This window comes from Anoplolepis gracilipes, chromosome 12 (assembly GCF_047496725.1).
Source record: "Anoplolepis gracilipes chromosome 12, ASM4749672v1, whole genome shotgun sequence".
In the NCBI taxonomy this organism is placed as follows: domain Eukaryota; kingdom Metazoa; phylum Arthropoda; class Insecta; order Hymenoptera; family Formicidae; genus Anoplolepis; species Anoplolepis gracilipes.
In genome coordinates, this window is record NC_132981.1 from 2,889,672 (window position 1) to 2,913,028 (window position 23,357).

The following is a 23,357-nucleotide window of genomic DNA, read 5'->3' on the forward strand; positions in this document are numbered from 1 at the left end:
AAGTAAGACTACAGAATATTTTAAAATTACACAATGTCAATAAAAATGTTATATCTTTATGCCAGATAATTTTCGGGGTTATAAGTGAAGATCTTTCAATTATTATATTAATTTCAGAAAACTTGCTCGCGCAATCGCAAACAATCCTCTTACGAGATCACAACGGACTTTAGGACAAGGCGCGCTTCCCCGTGTATGAACAATGATTTCAATTTCTTTCGTTGTTGTTAAATTATTTTGGCATTGACTTTACACGTATAATAAATTAAAGAGACGTGTAATTGCGTCATATTGAGATTTACGGGCGTCAAAACAGAAAAGAAATTGAAAGCATGCGATTGTACGATACGTTCGGAGAAGCGGTAACCAACCAATCGATAAACTGAATATTTTTCAATTGATTTTATTGAAAATAATACAACAAAATGTCTCATAATAATAATAATATAATAATAATAATAAGAATATATATAATAATAATAATAATTAAAAATAATTAATAATTATAGATACGTACTTGTTTTCTACTCAATATCTAGAGATGATCGCCTTAAAACATTGTTTAAATAATAATATTATCATCGCCATTTGAATCAATGCAATAATAAAATAATAATAATAATAATAATAATAATAATAATAAAGGCAATAAAGTTAATAATAATAATAATAATTATATCATAGAATAATGTATCAATAAACAAACTTAATAGGCTAATTATTCGTTAATCATTCGTCATCGTTCTCGATTGCTATCGATGGATCTTTTACTTTACCTAGTCATTAATAATGGATAATTAATTAATTCATTAATTAAATTACACGTTGCTTGGATATGCACATAGAGATATAAAGTCGTTTTTGGTCCCACCTAACTGCAAACGTTATATTCATACAATTTTTTTTGTGTGTATCGCTTGGATCGCTTTACATGTGTAAATGCGTGTGTGTTACATGTGTGTGCACGTGTTGCAAATAACTACTCTTTCACTATCGGTAAAGCTGTCGTTTCTCTATTTCTCTCTTTGTTCCCCGTCCCCTTCCCCTCCCCTCCCCGAGTTACATCCGTGTTTTCCGAAATAATCTAGTATCGCGTATACACATGAACAGCATTTGCGTGTGCGCGAGCGCGTGCACTCGCGCGAATCGTATCTCTCGCGCGGGGCGACAGGGTGTCCCCGAAGAAAAAAAAAAAAAAAAAAAAAGAAAGAAAGAAACGGCACCGCCAAAAATGACGCAACAAAAGACGAGAAAAAAAAAAAAAATGATGAAAGAAGAAAAGAACGAAAAGAATCGATCCCCGACGGTCGATAAATATATTCATCACGATTATATATAATACATACATGTCGCTTCCCCTCCCCTTCCCCTCCCCCTCCCCCTCCCCCTCCTCGATCACGGCTCATTGTTTTTCCCTGCGTCTTTCCTTCCCCGTGTGTGTTCCGCTTTTCCATCGTTATCACCGAGGACGCAAGTTCTCACTTGGTCCTTCTCGCGTAACCCACCGTTTTTTTTCTTTCTTTTTCTTTTTTTACAACTGGCATTGCGTTCCGTTCTCCTCTCTCTCTCTCTCTCTCTCTCTCTCTCTCTCTCTCTCTGCGTGTTCGCTTTTAAAAAGTACGCTTAAGTTTATCTAATAACATTATTCTCACTATACATAAGAGAGATATACGTCATCGTGCGAGGGAGGACATCTCGAGGGCGTCGACCCTCGACGAGAGGTACGTGTCTTTTTTTTCTTCCTACTTATTCCTTTTTTCTTTTCGTTTACAGCCAATTAAGAGATAATTTTTTTTTTTTTTCTTCTTTTTTGGTCGCGGGACCGGTCTCGCCACCGGTGTCGCCGAATAAACCTAATTAAATCTTCCTTAATAAGGCTACGCCGCGAAAAATTAATTTGTCGCGAATTTACAATTTTTCTCGCACACGAATACTGTTTTATATCAGTCTCATATTTTTCTTCCGCCGAGTCCCGGTCGGAACGCGCGTCTGCGTCCTCGTCGGAGAGTGTCTCCGAGGAAACGCGACGCCATCGATTCGTCGTCGTCGTCGTCGCTGACATGTTCGGATCAGACTCCGCGTATAATGTATATATAATGCCAGTTGTACGCTTGTTTCTCAATCGGAGACGACCGTGTGTGCATGTGCATGCAACACGTTCGTCTCTTTTCGCGAGGGGTAAACGTGCGCTCCCAAAGATCATTCGCGAGGCGTCTAATCACCGTGTTAATTACGACGTATAATTAACAATGGTAATTTATACATTAATTTAAATTGCGCATTTTTTTAAAAATTGACGTGGTTTCGAATCTTTTTCCTCGTGTAATTATCATATGTCTTAATTAATAACTTTTGTAGATAAGAAATCTAAATCAACATTAACGTACACACAAGTTACAACATATATATATTTTATGTATGAAACATCGAAAATTCGAGTGCTAGTACCATTATAAAAATAGCAAAATTTACGGATTAGAATGTAACATTTGGTCAAGGTTGAACGTAACTAAATAAAACCAATGATTTGTTGCGTGCTTGAATGCACGAGCGGTGACATTTACAGCGCGTCGCCGAATAAATAATAAATTTGAGAACTCGACACTTGGTGTCGCAATGAAATCGACTCGATCAGTTTTCGACGCGAACCGTATCAATTACGAGTCGCGGAATTATAAAGCAATCGCACACCGTTTCGACGGACTCTGATAACGAACTCTCGCACGCAACGATCAACAACGTCAAAGCAAATTTACACATCGCGGCGATGAATTTACGCGGCCAATTTTCACCCCCTCTTTCTCTCTCTCTCTCTCTCTCTCTCTCTCTCTCTCTCTCTCTCTCTCTCTCTCTCTCTCTCTCTCTCTCTCTCTCTCTCTCGGGGGAAACGCACGTTTTCCCTCCCGTCTCTTCTTCTTCTCGTAAGAAGCTCGTGCGACGCGACTTGGAAAATTTTCAATCCCTTTCGCGAAAATCCAGTCCCCTTTTTTTTCTAGGAATTATCCTTCTCGCGGATGGATCTATTTTCGAAATCGCGGTGACATCTTTCGCCGAGCTACGTCACGTCCGCTCCTCGTATAATTCTTTCTTTCTTTCTTTCTTTCTCTCGCGCTCTCTCTCTCTCTCTCTCTCTCTCTCTTTCTCTCTCACGTTAATATACTTCAAATAGTAATATACCTCACAACCATTTTGACAACAATCAACCGTCAACAAAAGAGCGTTCTACACTTGAAAGAACCTTCGAAAGGTGCGTCGACCAGCCAGCGTCGACCTCCGGCGACTCCGACACTTTCGATATACTTTTTCGCGGCCCCCTTTTGATTTGCCGACCGGAAGGAGACCACCCGGCCGGCTTCTTCCCGAGATGACCGGAAGTCGAGCTTGCCGGCTGACGTATCACATGTTTGAAAACTACGAACCACGTACGCAACCGCGATCGTTTTACCACTCTCTCTCTCTCTCTCTCTCTCTCTCTCTCTCTCTCATTCATTCACAGAGATCGCACAACAAAATGCCCTTTGATTACTTTACGTCGATCTCGTTCTTTCTCTTTCGCTCTTACCTTCTCGTGTGTTTTCTCTTTCTCTCCCCTCGCTTTTTCATTCTCATTCTTTCGTTCAATAATTCAGCTTTCGACTGCATTTCATTCATCGCGCGTCGTTGCAGCTCGAAAGACGCTCGAAAGGCTTATACATTAAATTTGTTTTTTTTTTTTTTTTTTTTTTTAATCGTAATTTTATATATATCGTTATACATCGTTTTTTGCACTTTTTCTCTTTCGCGTCTAATTCTCATCAATCGTAAAAAAGGTTTAAATAGCAAAAACTACGCAGGCAATCGTAACGAGTGGAAAATTATCGACGATACAGGGTGTTTATTTTAAGAGTCTTTAGATCTGTACCATATCCTACGATTAGAGAAGATTTTATATATATTTCTTTTTTTAGCCAGATTTTTTATTACTAAAAAAGAATTTAATTAAAATCTTCACACACTTTCGGTGATAATCGGACCGAAGTATCTTCAATAGCATTTTAATATCCTCCGATAGTAATATGACGACAGAGTGCTCCAGCTTCCGATAACTGAAACCTGGATTTTTTTTTTTACGCGTATCGGAAAACGCGATGTCCGATTTGAACGTGCGTTTAATAAGCCCGAAGATTGCACATCGAGCCGATATTATCAATCACGAAGGATAATCATAGATTCTGCGAGTGTCACGTGTGTGACATGATTAATTGTCAAAAGGTAGAAATCTTTTAATAAAAGTCTGGACGCTAGAATGAAAATAACGGCAAAATTTGTTTTTCTTTTCAGCTCTTGTTTTGCCTTGTCAACAAATTTTAACGTAAAATATGAAATAAAATATATATATATTTTTTAATTTTTTGATAGTAAAGATATGTAAAGTTTTAATTAATATAAAAATATTTTTGTTAATAATTTTATATATATTTGATACGTTTTATGAATAATTTTTTTAAAAAGCATTTATATTTACATAACGCCTACTTGTATTCTTGTAATTAAATTTTTAATTTTATTTCTGTTGTAATATTTATAGGGTTATTAAAAATGACTATTTTTTTTCACCATTTTCTAAAAACTTTTTAATCAATTAACAAAGAGTCATCAGTGTGATCAGACTCTTATTAAAAGATCTCTACCAAAAGGACGCCGAGTGTTAATAAAACCATCTCTCTCGAAAAGCGGGGTCTCTGATGACAGATGACGGATATACGTGTATGTATATCCGTAACTTTGCATTAACAATTAACAATATCAACAGAGCAGACTTGGTTTTCAATTGGCTTATAGGTCGACGTGAAATTGGCTCGCTTCTCTAAAATTGATCGCGGTCCAATTAGTAGCCGACTACCGCCGATGAATTTCCACTTCGCCACGCCTCGTCAATTATTACTCGCCTAATTCTCCCCGCGAACGTCCTTCCTTCCTCAATCGCATCTTGTCGCACGAAACGCGCATCAGTTTCTTAATTCGCCCGGCGCCGATTATTCTCCGTCGAATTTCGCATCGATGTACAAATTCTTTCCCTCGAGATCTGCCTTCACAAATGACGGACTTATCGATAAAACAAACTAAGCGATCACTGTAAAAAAATACAAAATGTCTACAGTTTTCTTACAGACACCCTGTCTGAATTTTCGGACATTCTTCTGAACTTTCAGAAAAATGACTCTGATGATTGAAAGAAATTAAAATTACTTTCACTCAGACAAAAATGTGTCTGAATTTTTTGGCTATTTCTTACAGTGATCGCTTCAAAGGTGTCTTCAATAATGAAAAGTAATTTTTACGCGAAAAATGTTTTCCTAATCGAAAACGATATTTCTATAAGTCGCATCCAAAAGAATCGACCCGCCATTATTTCGGCAAATCTCGATCGATGCGCTCGACGAGGGTGGAATCGTCGCCCTGTCTCGAACATTCAAACAAAGTCGCAACAAAAGTAACACTACTAATTATACGCTTTAAACAATAATACTCTAATTACATACATATTACGTTTGTATACGTCAACTCGCTTTCGAAATTGCTCTCGCCCGGCGCATGTACGCGTGTTTTATATGTGTGTACCTCCTCTTCCTGTTCATCGTGATCAGCGATCGAAATCGGTCTATATATTCCTTCTAAGTTCATTAAATTCTCACATTTTATATAAACGCGTCAAAATACTCGTGCGACGACGATTTGACGTAAGGTATACATTCTAACGAGAAGGTGAGAAATTGGCAGGAAAAAAAAAACCGATTTCAATTTCTGATTTTCTCGTTCCGTCGAAAAACGATCAGTAAATTAATTTGCAAATATATTGTTTAGTATTACCGTATGTGTGTGTGTGTGTGTGTGTGTGTGTGTGTGTGTGTGTCAGAATGCCCTGCGCGATATTTCGCGATCGATCCTGCCGTGTTTCCTCCGGCACTGTCTTTCACGGAACAGGAGTAAGAAAAAGCTTTCGGGCCGGAAGGAGAAAGTGCAAGGGATGCATCGATCGTGATGTGCATCCGTCGTCGATATCCGCATTTAATCGACCGACCCTTCCACGAAGCCCTTAGATAAACCTGTCGCACTGTCGTTGAGCGATGAGATAATATATAATCGTCGACGAGATCGCACGAACGACACAACGCGCTTACGCTATTGTGTATACGTATGCGTGTTTGTACATGTGTGTGTGTGTGTGTGTGTGTGTGTGTGTGTGTGTGTGTGTGTGTGTATGTACGTGTGTGTATATATATATATGTATATATATATATATGTACGTATATGTATACACGTATATACGATAAACGACAGCGCCTACCGCAATAAGATTGATCGATAATCGATACACAATCGCGATCTAAACAATAATTGGCGACACGTATTTCAGAGATCGCGTATGCGTGTTTGTACGTGTGTATGTGTGAGTCGTGTGATTTCGTATATATAGTACATATGCATATCTATATATCGCGTTAGACGCGCCTTAAATTTTCTCCATTCCGGTACGAAACGATAATATATAACTGTAAAATCCATGTAGAATATAAAAAATATTCTCTCGCCGCCTCTATCTAACTATATGAAACACTGCACTAAGACTGTATACTTCGTTACGAACGTATATATGCGTGTATGTGTGTGTGTATGTGTGTGTGTATGTATGTCACGCTTATGAGTGTGTACATGTGTGTGTGTCTTGCGATGACAAGTGTACATGTAATGGTCGCATGCTGCTTTACGTACGATTTTCCTCTTCAAGCTTACGAGAAAAGTGTTTACGTCTAAGACAGAGAGGGTGGGGGGGTGGGGGAGGAGGGTAGGTGGGTCGGAGATCGAGGCATATCGTTGGATCGAGATCTCAATTCTCATCTCGCCGCTCTTGCATAGTTTTTCCTTAGCACAGTGTTTTTCTTTCTTTTTTTTTATAAATACATTTCCTTCTTAATTTTGATTCAGCGATATACTTTTTTTAATCGCGACTACCGTATTGTCTAAATTTTCTGATTCATTCGCATGTTAATCGTCTCTTTCTCTCTCTCTCTCTCTCTCTCTCTCTCTCTCTCTCTCTCTCTCTCTCTCGCACGCGCGCGCGATCGTATATTACGTTAAAACTATAAAAGCAATTCCCTTTGTTAACGATCATTTGGCATTCGACGGATTTATTTATTTATTTTTTTTTTTTTTTTTTTCCTTTTGATATACTGACTTTTCGCATCGTAATTCACAGTCAGGACAACAATTATCACAGCGGCGCCAATTATATCATCAAGACGATGCTCGCTCTCTCGGAGAGCGAACAAAACTCGTCCGTAAATAACTACAATATTTATACGCGATAATTTAATGAATGTTCCAAAGCCCTCAACGATAAATCGACTCTTGTCATATTTTTTTACGCTACCGTCGGGACGCTCTATTCTATTCTCGCCCCTGATTAAGACTTCCTTTTTTAAGCGCACACACACATACACACACCACTACTCGCGTATAACAACCCTTGTGTCATAACAATTTATTCCGAGTCGAGAGAAGTGTCCGATCCTCGATACGCCTCGGACTTAGCTCGGGTACCTTAATAACTAGAAGATATACGTCGTTTAAATCAAAGAGGGGGTTGAGACGAGGGCGAGGAGGCGGGGCGGGGGGGCGGGAAGGAGAAATTGAGGGTAGAGCGTAAAGGTCAATCGAGCATCGGACGAGAGCTCGATCGAGAAAGGTACGAAGGTATACGCGCTGCGCTTTTATATCCCGCTTTACGCGCGCTCATGTCGTGTTTGTTGTTGTTATATATTGTTGTACTTGACGAACGATCACGAGAAGGGACACGAGAACAAAGAAGTAAGGTACAAAAAAAAAAAAAAAAAAAAAAAAAAAAGAGACGCGTTATGTTAATAAACATTAACGTCGGCGGGCAACTGTAACTGACCCGCCTCGCACCTACTGCCACTGTTTTTTTCTTTTTTTTTTTTTTTTTTTTTTGTATCTGTAGAGAAACCCGGGTCCTCTCCTTTTCACGGAGGGATCGAATCGAGAGGGATCGCATGGGGTTGATGATGAGGGGGAGAAAGGGGGCCGGGAGCGGGAGAGGGGAGGGGGGGTGCGCGCTTAAGAAACAAGCTCCCGCCGCGCGTGCTGTGGATACAACGATAAAAACAACGGCGCCCGAAAGGCGCGCGCTCAATAAAAGCGCCCGCGAGTGTGTTTTACGCGATAGAACTGGCTCTGTTTTGCTTGATTAGCTTGGGAGGATTAATTAAACGCCCTGTTTCATGGGGGGGGGGGGGGGTGCCCTTATGGCCGAATCAGCGGAAGGTCGACGACCGCGTCAGCGAGCGCGGCTGATCAATCCTGAGATTGTATCCTTGTCACTTCGTCCTCGTCGAACGAAGGGGTCGCATTCGAAGGGAAGAGCGATAAATAGAATATTCGATCGGCGTAATAGTAGAGAGAGAATAAACGCTCCTTCCCTCCTGACGCTATTTTTCGCGATTAATATCGATCGATATTAATTGTGTTAATGTAGGTTCCTCGGGTTTTTTTTTTTTTTTTTTTTTTTCGCTCAAACGCGATCGACGACATTTCGAAGATCCGGGCAATTGTTGTGCCTTCAAAAACATCTATCGTGTTACACGGATCATTTGAGGAGCAAAACAATGGATAATATACAATGGCGGCTCTACCGATCGGCGTTTCGATGCGACGAGAATACGTTGACACTTGACGACTTGGCGGACGAAAATTTGAGAGAAATTCCGTCCACGCGAGTATACATTATATTAATGAATGTAAATCTGGTCAAGGCCGTTTTTCTTGTTTTTCTTTTTCCTTTCCTTTTAAATTGGTTTCACGATTTTTCGGAACCCCAAGAGATCGAAACACCGATCGTATCATAGCCACACGCGAGAAGTCTGTTAACACTTTTGCGATAGATAATCATACGATCGTCATCGATGAGTATTTAATGTAGGATCGTGGCTGGTTAAAACGGATTTCTAAGCGTGTTTCTCTGCCTATGAAGAAGAATCGGTTCGATCGACCGGAGCTATTAAAATGTGTTTTCACTTTACAGAAAAACGTATATACGTCTACGCGGTATGTACAAATATTGATTCGCACAATCTATATATACAACCAAATTAGAATTACGATTTATTTCACGTTGGACCATATCGTAGTAAAGCAGCGCGGATCTGTAGCTCTGATAGGGCTTCTCGTGCAATTTTATATTTATCAATTTAAATGATACCAATGTCTAACGGATGTTTAAGTACTATCTTGATTTTTTGTATATTTTTTTTTTTAAACTCACTATCTTTTGAACCATTAAGGTTTGGCTAACGTCATTCGAGAAATGTTTTTCGTAGGATTTATATTTTGGGTGTTCATCCCCACCCTTTTTTCAATAAAGTTAACGGGCGCCCCATTTGCCATTTTACTCGGAAGAGTTGTGAGACTTCACTTTCTTTTTTCTTTTTCCTTTCCATTTCCTTTATAACGTTGCGATACTTTAGTGGAACATGCATCTTTACAGTCATGCGTGCCTTATTGCATTGACGCGCAAAATGGGCGCCTTCCGCACACCTGCCAGGAAATTTGCCGTTGTCGCGGAAGAGCAAACGGAGTGTAGTAAACGAAGAGTAAAAATATTTTCGCAGGATGTACTCTCGCACCACAGATTATCGCTAATTGCGGACGTTACGAAAACGGAAAAATGTGTGAGTCTTGTCAAAGTAAGAAAGTTGTCACGAGAGAAAAAGTCTGTATAGAATGTAAGAATTTACAGTAAAAAAAAAAACTGCCTAAAAATTCAGATACATTTTGATCTGTCATCAAAGTCGTTTTTTCCTCAAATTTTCAGAAATGTCCTGACACTTCTGAAAATTCTGTCTGAAAATTTCAGACACTCTGTGTCAATTCTCAGACAGAATTCAAGTTTCAGCCAGTCATTTTTCACCTTCTCTGGAATGAATTTAGTGTAGTTTTCCACAGCCGCGTTTGACTTTTTGATGCGTTCAAAACAATTCGCTCAAGAGTATTTGATTAGAAAAGAACGCGGTGGAATGATCGTGGAATGACGAGAATCCCGGAAACGACGAGAGATCGAAAATCGATATAGATCAAACAAAAATTGATCCTTTCGAAGATCAAGAGTTGGACATTCTACGGAGATTGAAAAATATTTCGACACAGTGACTTTTATTTCTCCCTCCCATATTTTTTTTCCTTCTCGTTCTATTCCCTTTAGCAAATTTTTGATCTCTCGAGTTCTTCAGCTACGGCCTATGCGTCGTCTACGAATACACGTGCTTTTGATTGTTTCTGCTGATGTTCGATAAAATGTCGCTTTGTACATGAAAAGACAAATCTCGATTCCTGAAATTTCCGACAAAGTTGGATTTTTTTTAACCTAGAAAACGAATGTGTTTAATTGCCTTTAATGTTTGTAATACATATGCATGTGCGTACGTTATGTAAGAATGACATCTGTCATAATGTAATTACATTTGAATTTGTCCAACTTTTTCAATCTAATCCGGTTCAGTGCGATATATATTTTATGTGCAAATAGGTCAATAAGTACAACAAAGCTCAAAAATAGATTTGCGAAAGTGCAAGAGGTCATCGCATAAAAAGCAATTTTGACGAAAGCCGGAACAATGATATTTTCGAAATGCCTTCGGGGGTTTGACGATAAAAATAAGCGATAAGGGAAAAAGAGAAAATTGCACGGTCAAACCAGGAAACTCGAAAGATTAATGTGCCATTCGCCAAAAAGCAGATCAGAATAGAACTACAATTTTTTTTTTTAGAATTTCACTTTAGAATTTTCGATGTTTTATTTGCTTAAAATAAATGACGGTGTCACAATTTTCTGTGTAAAAAGATACGTTTGTCACAAAGATATATATAACCTTTCATTAAGTTAAATTATAATAAGTTTGTCATTTTTGGCGAGGTGTGACTCCGCTACTCGTAGATGGTGATTAATTAAGGCTACCCGAAGGCAAAGAATGGACGCTTTTAGAGACGCACGAGCGTCCATTTGCAAAACGGATAATTATTCGTAACGATTCTATAAGGATACTTAACGACAGCAATAATACGTATAACGACGATGGCGATGATGATGATAATAATAATAATGATGATGATGATGATGATGATGATGATGATGATGATGGGAATGATAATGTTGATAGGATTGATAATGATGGCGAAGTCGGTCAACCGTCGTCGGCGAGGATTCGATCGACGTGTACATGCATATGTATATTGTAATAAAGTAAGTCGTATGTACGGTTATCTCTGTTGGTTTTGCATTTGACGCACGCGATCCGGCAAATAATCGTCCACGAATCTCGGCGCGAATCTATTATACATGCCGTGCATGTGTGTGTTTGCGTATATTTATATGCATACCAAAAGGGCATCCCTGTCGCGAGATTTTGCACTCGATCGTGTACGTGATTATTATTTCAGTGATATTTGCACATGTATATGTAATAAATTTAGTCTTTTCTTTATCTTGAAATATAGGGATATTTTGTATGCATTCATATATATTTGATATATTTATATATATAAATCCTTTAGAGGTTGCTTTTGTGTCGGGTATATTTTATGTCTGGGCAGTAGCGATGTATACATATGTTTAACTGTCACTCTTACGTTCGCGGTGAACACGTGTACGCGCGTGTCTTATGCATGTATTTCGCTCATCACCCATGCTCGTGCACTCGCACATTCACTCGCATCAATCTCTCGCACTCGCCTTTAAAACAATAATCACATAATAATAATAGTAATGATAATAATAATCACTTTCCGGCGGCTATCGCGCAATTAACGCACGTAATCAATTAATATAAATATGCTTCTACGCCTACGTCTATTTAATTTATACAATCACTCGTATGCTTGTATCCCGGATTTGTCGCCCGGATTTGATCGACGAATACATTTTCTATCAATCTCCTCCGACATGATCAATCGCGGGGAAATATGGGGTGTCCCCCTCCTCTCGTTGGCGAGAGAAATCGAGAACCTTCGTTGCCTTCTCTTCAATGGTCTCCTCGAGATATTCACACCGACTCGTTTATGCGAAGTGTTCCGTTTTACGGAAGGTTTTCCGTTGTCTTGTTTCGTACCATTTATCGCACAGCTGGTGGCGTGCCGTGTTAAATTGCACGACTCTTACCCCGCGTTTACGCTCTCGCGAGCTTACGATTGGACACCGAGCCATGGAACGTGGAATAAAACCGCGAATGAAGAGCAAAGGAAATTCTGAATAAAGCACGCAACATTAAGCTTTCGTCCAAGTATGATCCAATCGTTCCCGAATCCCATGAATTACAAACATATATATTGACAAGGACAAAAATATTCGTTCGATGGGAATCTTTTCTTTTTCTTTTTAATTCGAGAATATTTCTCACACGTCTCTCCAAAGCTCTTCTCTCATTATAATTTAATAAGAAACGTTTCGTCATATGAACCTTCTGCCTGACATTCAATAAGCGGCAAGTATTTCGGTCAATCCCGGATGAATTAAATCCCACCAGATGTAATTTCGCAGCTCCAAGATCTAAACTAAAATTGTTTTACTTATCAATATCGAGGATCTCAATCTTTTTTAATGTCTTATAAACGATAGTTTCTCGATTACTCTTGCAATCTTATCCGAGAGGTGAATCATCGAATCGGAAAGTCTCTTTACGATGTATGTGAAAAAAAGGTACGAGACATGAATCGAAAATAAATGTCAAGTAAAAATTTCACTTAAATCTGACGATCGGCAGGTAATTGTCGTTCCAAATAAGCACCAAGTTCTTATCTATAATAAAAAAAAAAAAAAAAATTACACAAAGGGCGCCCGTGTTAAATTTAACCTTCCTTCATTTTTTTTTTCTCTCGAGCCTTTCTTTTAATGAAGCCCCATCAACACGTTCGCCTCGAACTTTTCCTCGCTGCTTTACGACGATCATCTCGGTACTTGTTTAATCTCGCGTACCCCTAACTCTTCGCGCGTTAGCATCTTTTTTTAGTTTTCCTTAAGAGCATATAAAAAGTCGTGTGGCACATTGACGGTTGGAATGTTATTTTGTCTTCATTAAATTTATAATAAGAATCATAATAATTAATAATAGAGTAGTAATATAGTACTTTTTTCGGTGTTATTAATAATATTGTTTTATGTATCCTTTATGAATAATAATAATCATATAAGAATCATATAATAATAATAATTAATATATTTTATATATATATAATATACCTTTCTGTGTTTTTTATACTATAGTAGTTTGTTTCCTCTGCACTTATCGTTTATTATATTCTGCACTGACTGCGGGTTTTGATTTGCGGGATACCTCGCCCGCGACCTCGTGACGTCGCGATCGATAAGAGACGATCCTATCGTCTTTTCATCATAGTATTATACCCCCCATCGATCGCACAATATCGTTACTTTCTCTCGATCGCGCGATCCAACCCGGATCGATCGCGACTCGAGGCCGAGGCGATCCTTGTTTTTTTTTTTTTGTTTTTTTTTTGCATTGCTCTGCGTGGCATCTGCATTAGCGTAAATCACTGCTGGATAATATGTATATATGACGTAAGAGAGTTTTTAGTAATCTGTATATACCTGCTTTATATTTCTTTTTATTTTCCTTTGCACGGCGACCGTTGCGGATGTCGCGAGCGCGATCATGGCGACCATGCGATCACCACGCGGTCGCTTCGTGCCCATGCTGAGTGAAATGTCTATTGTTGCACTGTATAGTGTGTATGTGTTATTGCCGGTTATCTGTTATATTTGTATTTCTTTTTTTTTTCTTTTTTTGCTTTGGTCACTTAGGCATCGAGCGAGTAGTCAGCCCGACGCCGGGGGACGGGCACCCTCGTCCGATCCGGGATCGATGATTGATTGTGATTGATCCCGACGAGAACATCTATGAAACGTCGCGCTTCCGATCTCTAATCTACCGATTGGACCCGTTTCAAGGACTCCGAATCCGCGAGTGTCGAGGGACACTCTCGAGAAAAGAAAAAAAAAAAAAAAAAAAATCAGAAACCGATTTCGAGACCGTTGTGAATCTGCCGTTGCTCGATTCCGTGAAAATATTCCGCGTCCCGTCGACAACCGGATCGGTTCCTCGTGTGATATGCTCCGTTGTCGATTGGTCGTGCTAATCGTCGCGCGTATCCTACAGCTGATCTTGGCGTCTGTCACGAACGCGACAATCCCTCGATCCCGTTTCGGCGGCCCGTCGTTATTACTGTAAGGAGACGACTGGTATCGGGAGGCTGCAATGTTGTTATGTAGCTGTAATGTTAGAGAGCAGACTGCGTGTATGTACTTTTTTTTTTTTTTTTTTATTTTATTTCTGGTATGCTGTTTCGCCGAGTATGCGAATGCGGCCGGTGGGGGGGAGAAGAGTTAGCTGTGCATGAAAGCTGCGATAAGAGCATAGTGGGGTGGTGGTTTCCATCGGCGGGGGGTGGGGCGAGGGGGTGGTCAATCCTGTTTGTCGGGGTGGAGGTGCGGAGGAAGGGGCTCGGGGGATTCCGAGAAGGATGCTTAATTTTCCCTAATTGTATCTCTTTTCCCTCGAGATTATAGAGTCTTCTTTTTTACTTTGTTTTCTTTCAATTAATCATTAAAACCATTGTTGCCCATATTAGAGGAGATCCGACCTGGTTGCCTGGCTTCGAGATCATCCTCGCCAAGACCGAGGTGACAGGAGAGCCACGCGCGAGACCAGAGAACATTTTTCTCTCTCAGCGTATGTCTTTTGATTGATTTGTTACCGGCGATTCAGCGTACTTGGTCCGTAAATTAGTTGGTCGTACTTTGAAGTTCCGGCGTGTTCAGGTGTGTGTGACGTTTTGGTACTGACGTTTGATTAGATGATTGGAGTACCGATCGATATGTAACGCGATTTTGTTAATTCTCTTTATTACTCATATTATTTTTCAAATAACTCAAAGAATATTGGAAAATTAGGACGTTTCGGTGACATCTTTTAGACATTTTTCGAATTTCTATCAATTTTATATGGAATAAATGTACATAATGACGAAAGATCAAAATATTCGAGTAAATAAATCTCGGCAAATGGTTTGCGAATATTCAACATGACGAACAAAAATTCTTAATTCTTCTGTATCGGCACTCGTGATCGACGAACAAATTCTCATCGTCTCGATAGCATGGCTCCCCTTTTATATCGCAATCTTGGCGATTCGCGCAGCCAAATCGGATCTGACGGTAGTGATAGTATATGTAGAAAAGAACATGATATATATATATAAACAACTAAAGCGCCAAACTACGAGTACCATCGATGCTAGCTGCGTAGTACCAGCGCCATTTATCTAATCGCTACTAGTCGAAGAGTCTAGGCTGAGTCGGTGCCGGAAACGATCGTCTCCGATTTGGCCTTCCGGCGAGAGCGAGATCTGCGAGGATGCAGTCTTATTTTAAACCGATAATTAAAAGCATTTAATTCATCTGAAAAAAAAAAAAAAAAAAAAAAAAAAGGGGGAGGAAAATAAGTTTTTTCGCGGATTAAAATTTGAAAATAATAAGAAATTGATTAATCTGATTGACGACACTAAGTTTTGATACTAAGGGGTTAAAGGTATCGCTCATGAGAGCGATACTTTAAAAATGATAATTTTTTTTTCTTCGCGTATCTTAATAAAATAATACACGTCGATTGTTAGAGATAAATTAAATTCCCCTCGATATAACATGCAATCTGTTTCATTTCTATGATTGATTATATTCAGCACACAAATTAAAGGATAAGCCGTTACGATTAATCAATATACAATTCAATTACCGCGCGAAAATTTATCAATCCGCTATTACACGATATTTTGCTTTTTGCGATTCGAGAAATATACAAGTACACAAACACACAGAGTGATTTATATTCATTTTACCCGATTAAAAATGCGGAGTGGACCGAATTCTGATTGTCCACGCTTCAAGAGCGAGTGCAAAAAATAGAAAAAGGCGAGAATACCAGTACAATCTCGCGGAGAGCTCGTTCATTTTCAGCTGTCGCGAATCGTGCCCGACAGTCACAATAGTTGAAGAGCTCTCTCTCTCTCTCTCTCTCTCGTCGTCTTCGGCTCTTCGGAGACGAGGATCTCGGCACCAGTTTTCCCCCATGTTGCCATTCTCGCGCTCAAATCTTGCGACTTGTTCGTCGTATATCTATCTAAACCCTATCTACATGTTCGCCGTTCCCGACGTCGAGACGACGGCGGCGAATCGCCCACATTGAACACAATTCGGTCGGTACTCTGTCATTTTTTTTCTGCTTTTTTTTTTCTCGCAATTATTTTACGGTCTCCGCGCGTGCGGTCGATCAACGTATACGATGTGTCGCTCGATCATCGAGCGTTTATTTTATTTTTTTTTTTTTTTCTTTTAAGTCTTTAAAGTCATCGTATGACTATAGCCTAGGGATTTTGTAAGCCTATTAAAGCTTTTTCCGATCGAGAAGGTACCGAGTTCTCGACCGACGACGGAGGAGACCCTCACCTGATTTGTTACATTGGTTCAGGCGCATTCGCGCGGACTTGTCGGACTCGCGAACGCGCGGATCTTCCTTTCTCACCCCCTCCCCCTTTGATTATTTTCTAATTAATCTTGCATGCATTTTACACAAAATTTTTATATTTTACAATATTTAAAAAATATATAAACTGTTTTCTATCACAATAGAACAAATCGTTATAATCACCATTAGATTTATAAGTTTCAAAAATTTTAAAATTTTCTAAACTTTATGCACTTTTCCTGCTTTTTTCTTTGAAGAATTTATAATATTTTAAATTTATACGAATAACAGATTTTTGTTTTTAGAATAAGTAATAATTGCATATTATCGTTTCATAATAAGAAATATAATTCAAATTATATTTAATATTATTTTTAATTTTGTACCTAACAATAAAATTCTCTGATATTTTTAACAATTTTGCCTTCGTTCTATAATTAACGTTTTCCAAAACAAAAGGAAATGGTTTAAACGATCTAACAATGTGTAACGAATATAACGAAGAGCACTAATATGTATAATAATCAACAATTTCTCAAAATTTTTATTAATTTTAAATCAACTCCGTAGTGATTGACGACACTCGCATAAACATATGATAAACAGTCAAATGTAAACAACCACGCAGCAAAATGTCACGATCATAAATATCACCCCCGATTCGATAACGAGTGATTCTCGTTAAACATATCAAGAAAGCGGGAAATAGAAATCTAGACATAATTAAAATATGCGTATAAAATCGAAACTAGCGAATTTAAATGAAGCGTGCAAAGATTTCGTTGCTAAAATGTCACTTAAAATAAATGCGATCTCGTGGAAAAAATTCAAGGGAAGATCCGCACGCAACGCGACGACAACCCTTTCTCTTCGTCGAATCGACGTCGGTCGCTTAATTGTGTACACGTGTCTCGTGTATATGTGTTACGTGTGCATGCGTGTGTACCCCTATATGAACGACAGGCCAGCTCTTCGTTGATCACGAAAATCCCAACATTCGAGAATGCGTGAATTGAAAATAGAATTTAAAAAACGGTAACTTAGCGCGTAACAGTTCGTTTTACTCCATTTTTCCTCGACGTGTCTCGCGTGTACTTTTGATGCGTGTGTGTGTATATGTGTGAGCATGTGTGCGATCCCGCGCGTGTTTCGTGTATATATGTTGGAGGCATGAATACGTGTCTGTCAGTGTGTGTGTGTGTGTGTGTGTGTGTGTGTGTGTGTGTGTGTGTGTGTTTTCGTGTACCTAATTGCACTTATTCGAAAAAACGGAACATAAGGTTGAACGCAAGATGGCGGCCGGACGGCCCTGGAACGTATGTTGTAGGTAGGTAATATTACACCCTTGTTTAATTTACTTTAATAAGAAACTCTATATATCGCTTTTGTCTCTATCGCGTTCGTCCAGATCCAAGCGCGAACTCGAACTGAATCTGTTTGCTGCTACGATACTCTCATCTATTTTTCGTTCGTCTTACTGCAAGTCGTAAAAACGTAATCTCTCATAACTTAGGCACAATTTGGAACTGTTTAGACCATTTTCACACGACCTCGTCCTGCTGACGTCCGTGTGTCCGTGGAAGCTCTATTCGCGATGTCAACGAAAAAAAAAAAAAAAAAAAAAGATGATAAAAATAACGCTGAAATAATTCGAGAGTAAATAAAAGGATATTTATATCAAAAATCGAGAGTATCGATCTCGAAATATATGTTCCTCCAGACAAAGCAATTTTAATTTTACACTCCAACGATCTCTATTGTTAGCATAAAGCAACTGAAAGATTTTCAAAAATTTATCTTTGTATAATATTTTTTTTAACTGTTATTTTAAATAAATTATATGTACAGATGTAAAATTTTAATTATTGCAATTCAATTTTTTTTTAAATAACTGTCAAGTTATAAGAATCGTTTTTCTCTCCATCCACGTTCATGACACACAAACGTTTCTCGTTCGTACCATACCAAACGTGACAATATTGTGAGGTAGCTGACATTGAGCCGTTTCAGGGCCAATCGGACCAAATCTTCCAGTTTTCCATTATTCGAATCGCGCCCGAAATCCATATTCCGTCGTGGAACACGAGACGAGAAAGGGGTCCGCGGAAAATTCGGAAGGGGTCTCGCCCTTCCGCCCTCTCGCGTGAACGGAGGGAGGACGAGCGAGGGGTCCCTCCCCCCTCCCCCCCCTCGTTTCCTTCCAATCGAGATGTTAAAAAGTGGAAAGAACGAAGTAGAGAAACGAAAAGCGAAATGGCAAAAAACGGGAATCTTTGGAGCCGACTTTCCGAGCGACTTGCCCGCCATCTTGGTCCCGTCTGACCACCGGTGTGGATCAACGTAATTTCGCAATCACGCTTCTTCCGTATCCCTTTCTTTCTACCTATCTACCTATCTCTTTCTCTCTGTCCCTTACTTGCTCGTTTTGTCCCGTCAGCTCTCGGTTTGTCTTCCCTCACTCCTCTTGCCTTACTTTATCTTCGCACACCGTAATTACAATAGTCTTTCTTCTTTTTTTTCATATATATATATACTATATATATATATATATATATATATATATATATATATATATATGTATATATATATATAATATATATAATATATATGTATATATATTATATATATAATATATCCGTAATCTTATTACATATACACTAGCTGGTTACGATAATTTGTGAAAAATATACATCAAAATTTTGTTACTTTTTACATCACAGATATTTTAATATAATATATCATCTTTTAATTGTTAAAGATTTTTCTGTTTTTCTCCCCGTATATATTCGACCAATCCGTCACTCGCCGGATTGTTTAGCGTATCGCCCGCGACGAAGGGAGGGACGACAGAATGTGCACAGACGCGAACGGACCGATGGACTAAAGGATTCTTCTGAATGCCTCGACCATGAAGAGAACAAAGTTACACATCTCTTTTGCGAATGCGCTTCTTTTTCCATCGCAGTACGATAATCCTCGTGCTTGTCGAAGACGAAAAAGGCAACGCAAATGTCCAAAAGACACGGCAGAGAGAGACTAATCTAAAAGGATCCTAATTTTCCGGATGTCTTTTAGATGCCTCTCGCGTCTTTCCTTCGGATCTTTGTGTTCTCCTCAAAGTAACTACGTATCTTAAAAATAACGATACAAAAGAAAGAAACGTCAGAGATTTTCCTTATCAATTTTCTTCGAACGAAGATTGTCGTCGTGCGAGGCGCGAGCGTAAAAGAGATCTTTTAATCTTAATCTCTCGATTAACGAAGAACAAAAATATTATACGATTTTGACTTGAGGGGGAAGCTCGTCCCGTCGTCTCTCCCGTAAAAGAAATGAACGAAAAAAATCGACAGCGCTTCAACAATCGCGTCTACAACGGTACTTACCTAGCCTCGAGTTCTCTCATTTCTCTCTTTCTCTCTCCCCGACGATCGCGTACATAATTGCAAAATACTAGAACGAAAATTTTTTTTCCTAAACTTCAGAAGAAAGTCGCGCCAGAAAAATGGGCAGATGGCAATCTACAATTTTTAAGTCGCACGAAATATTTCTCTAATTTCTCTAATGTGAGAATTTTCTTATCACGAGAGAAACAAGTGGCGTTTGCAGGTAGTTTAAACTGCCACGACAGACACGTATCCTTACGGAAGATCATTACGTGGATGTCTCGTTAATTACGCGTCGATACTAACTATCGCGAAGCTTGTGCGGGTAAACTTTGATCCACATCGTCGAAAATATTGGAATTTCCTTGATTGATTACTTGATCAATTTTAATCATTCTTTTTATCTTAAACGTACATACATAAATATCGAATCTCTTATACAAATATTAATTAATTCTCTTTTTTCGCGTATTTTTTCACATATATTTAAAAAAAAAAAATAAACAAGTTACTTTAATCATTCAAGCCATTTCTTTTCCATCCGATTTTCCTCGAACGTGTGCAAAATTGCAGGTATCAATTGGACAACGTATATCCTATAGAAAGGAAACCAACGACAATTTGATCGTCGACTGAGCTTTGCCTGCAAGAGAATTTGATCCAATTACGAGCAATACGATGCACGAAGAAGACAGATATCCGTTGGCAACCGCGAATTATTTTCGACGACGCCGGATAGGTTCTCCCACACTTTCGCGTTTTCTTCCCCCCCCCCCACCGGTGTGTCTCTCACTTGTTCTCTCGTGAAATTATAAAAAAAAAAAAAAAAGACGAAAAACGTACGGATGGATCGTGGAGATTTGAGATCCGCCGATTATAGACCGCACCAAAACGTCGCGACGAAACATCGTAACCGTAAATTGAATTAACGACAATCATAGTGTACGCACGTATTTTACTATCATCCGCACGATAAATATCATTTTTTTTTCACATCTAACGATAAATCTTTCGATAAGGGATATATCGGAGGAGGAGGGGGGGCTTAAGTTTCTGGGTGTGTCGATAATGCGAGTTCGCGGGTATAGGAGGGCAGTTTTGTGGAAGAGGGTGTCGATGAGTGAATTAGTGGTCGCGGAACAAGTGTATAAACATATTTCCCTCCTTTTTTTCGCATAATAATAACGCCTGGTGAATATTATAGAAAAAGACTTCGAGGCATCGAGTTAGCTCAGATCATACACCGAGTGATTTATATATATATCTATATATATGTATATATATATATATATATATATATATATATATATATATATATATATATATTATATATATTATATATCTTTGTCGAAAGTGTATCTCTTGTGTGTGGAAGTGTCAAGTGAAGGGGAGAAAAGGGGCGGTGAGGAGAAGGGGAAAGGGCGGTGGACAGTTAAAAAGTGATCTAACGGATATAGGGCGAAGAGAGGGGAGGTTTAAATTTACGTTTTACACACAATCATAATTAGCTTGCATTTCGCTTGTTGCTGTTCAGCTTGTGTTTTTTTTTTTTTTATTCTTTAACCCTAAGGAGACCTTAACGTTTACACTCATATAACTTGTTTTCGCGTTTACGCGCGCTTCCTTTAAAGTTACATTATTCACGGTTTTTTTGCTTTAAATAGGGTAAATTTTAAGTTTAGTTCCAAAAAACACCGAGAGAGTAGCCTTGCTTAATATGGTTTACTTTTTTCGTTAGGTATAATTTTTTTTGCGTTAATAAGGAATTTTTGCATTTTTAAAACACCGAACATACATGCCTTATACTTTATGTACAGCCTAGAGTCTTTCAGTCGTTACTTTTAAAGAGAGTCATGAGATGAGTGCGTGTGGATCATCCTTTTTTCGTTTCTTGCGCTCTGCCGGCTCTATATATTATCTTTCTTTCTTCTTTTTTTTTTTTTATATTTGTTCGCGTCGTTTATTTTTTTTTTCTTTTTTTGCCTCGTCTACGCCTCGACTATGCGAGAAAAATAGGAAATCCTGGCCCGCACTACAGCACCGTTTTATTTTATATCTTTTTTGTCGCCGTTTTCTCGCGTTCGACTGGCCTCCGATCCATCCTGTTCCGGCTCTTTTCGTCTCCGTCTCGATTTCGTTTTTGGTCCAACGGCCTTGCCTGCCATATCATTTAATTAACGAAGTGACGAAGTCGTCCTTTCATAGTGATTCTATCCGCGGATCGTGATTCTATTCGCGAAACGCAATTTTAACCGAGAGGTAACGAGATACCTCAATGATCGTGCACATCTCGTCGACCTATCGAGAGAAATACAAAAATTTCAACTTTTACCTTTAATTTGAAGATTATATCCCATGAAGTATATGCAAATTCAAAATATCTCGTTATCTCTATAAATTTCACATAATAATTATCTTCAACATATATACATAGCTGGAATAGGAAAAATTTTCAAGTCTGAATTAGATACACGTGTCTCTATTCTATAATCAAATTATTATCTTAATTTCACGTCAGACAAAATTCAAGTGAATTTTGACCGAGCCATCGTATCGACATTTGTACAAGTTATTTCCCGTCGTAACTATATATCAATTATTATATCGCGATAAAAATTCAGCCTCCTCTTTTTTTTTTTTTTTTTTTTCTTCCAAATTTTCATCGATCTTTGAAAATTTATCTCGAGTACGCTTTCCGTATCACAATCGCGAACGTAATTGGACGTGCACGATCGCGTGAATCCGCAGAAAAAAACCGAATGAGAGAGACGTGTGGCCGCTCGAAACGTCAATTCGTCATTCGTTCGATAATCGTATATCATCGTTTATTACAAATCGGCGACAGACGATCGAGACTTCAAAGTGACTTCCGCCCAAAATCCGTCACGATTAAAGTCTGCTGGTTGCCCGATGAATAATGTCGTGCGCGGGAGTCGATGAGAAAAAAAAATAAACATATATTAAAACATTCCTAGATTTTACAATTGAGTCTTTTCCTCAAGAAACGATACAACGCTACCTCCGTTCGCGCTGGCTGCAACTGCAGCCTCTCTTCCTGTCTCTCTCTCTCTCTCTCTCTCTCTCTCTCTCTCTTTCTCCCTCTCTTTCTACGCGGTAGAAAATTTGTATTCGTATCAAAAAGTGGGCGTCTCGCGCTTAAGAAAAACATCTTTTCGGTATCGGAAAAATCGAATCGAGAGCGGGCGCGCGCGCCTTGCAACAGTATCCCTCCTTTCTTTTCATCTTAATCTTCTCTTTCTTTATCTTAGGTTTGTAGAATCTCTCCTACCCTTTGCCTAGATTTGAACCATTCTTTCAATTCAAAAGATCGATTTTCGTCGCCGTAATTGCTTGGAAAAAGAGAAAGGAGCTTGTGGTCAGAGTCTGC

At 38.8% G+C, this 23,357-nt stretch overlaps 1 protein-coding gene across 1 annotated transcript in view; it reads right to left on the bottom strand.

Moving 5' to 3' along the window:
• Nucleotides 1-2,852: 2,852 nt before the first annotated feature.
• Eip93f (Ecdysone-induced protein 93F) overlaps nt 2,853-23,357 on the bottom strand; it is a 143,666-nt gene continuing 123,161 nt past the window's right edge. Inside the window, exon 11 of the mRNA XM_072903794.1 lies at nt 2,853-23,353. The gene's annotated coding sequence lies outside the window, so the exon portion shown is untranslated. The remainder of the gene's footprint in view (nt 23,354-23,357) is intronic.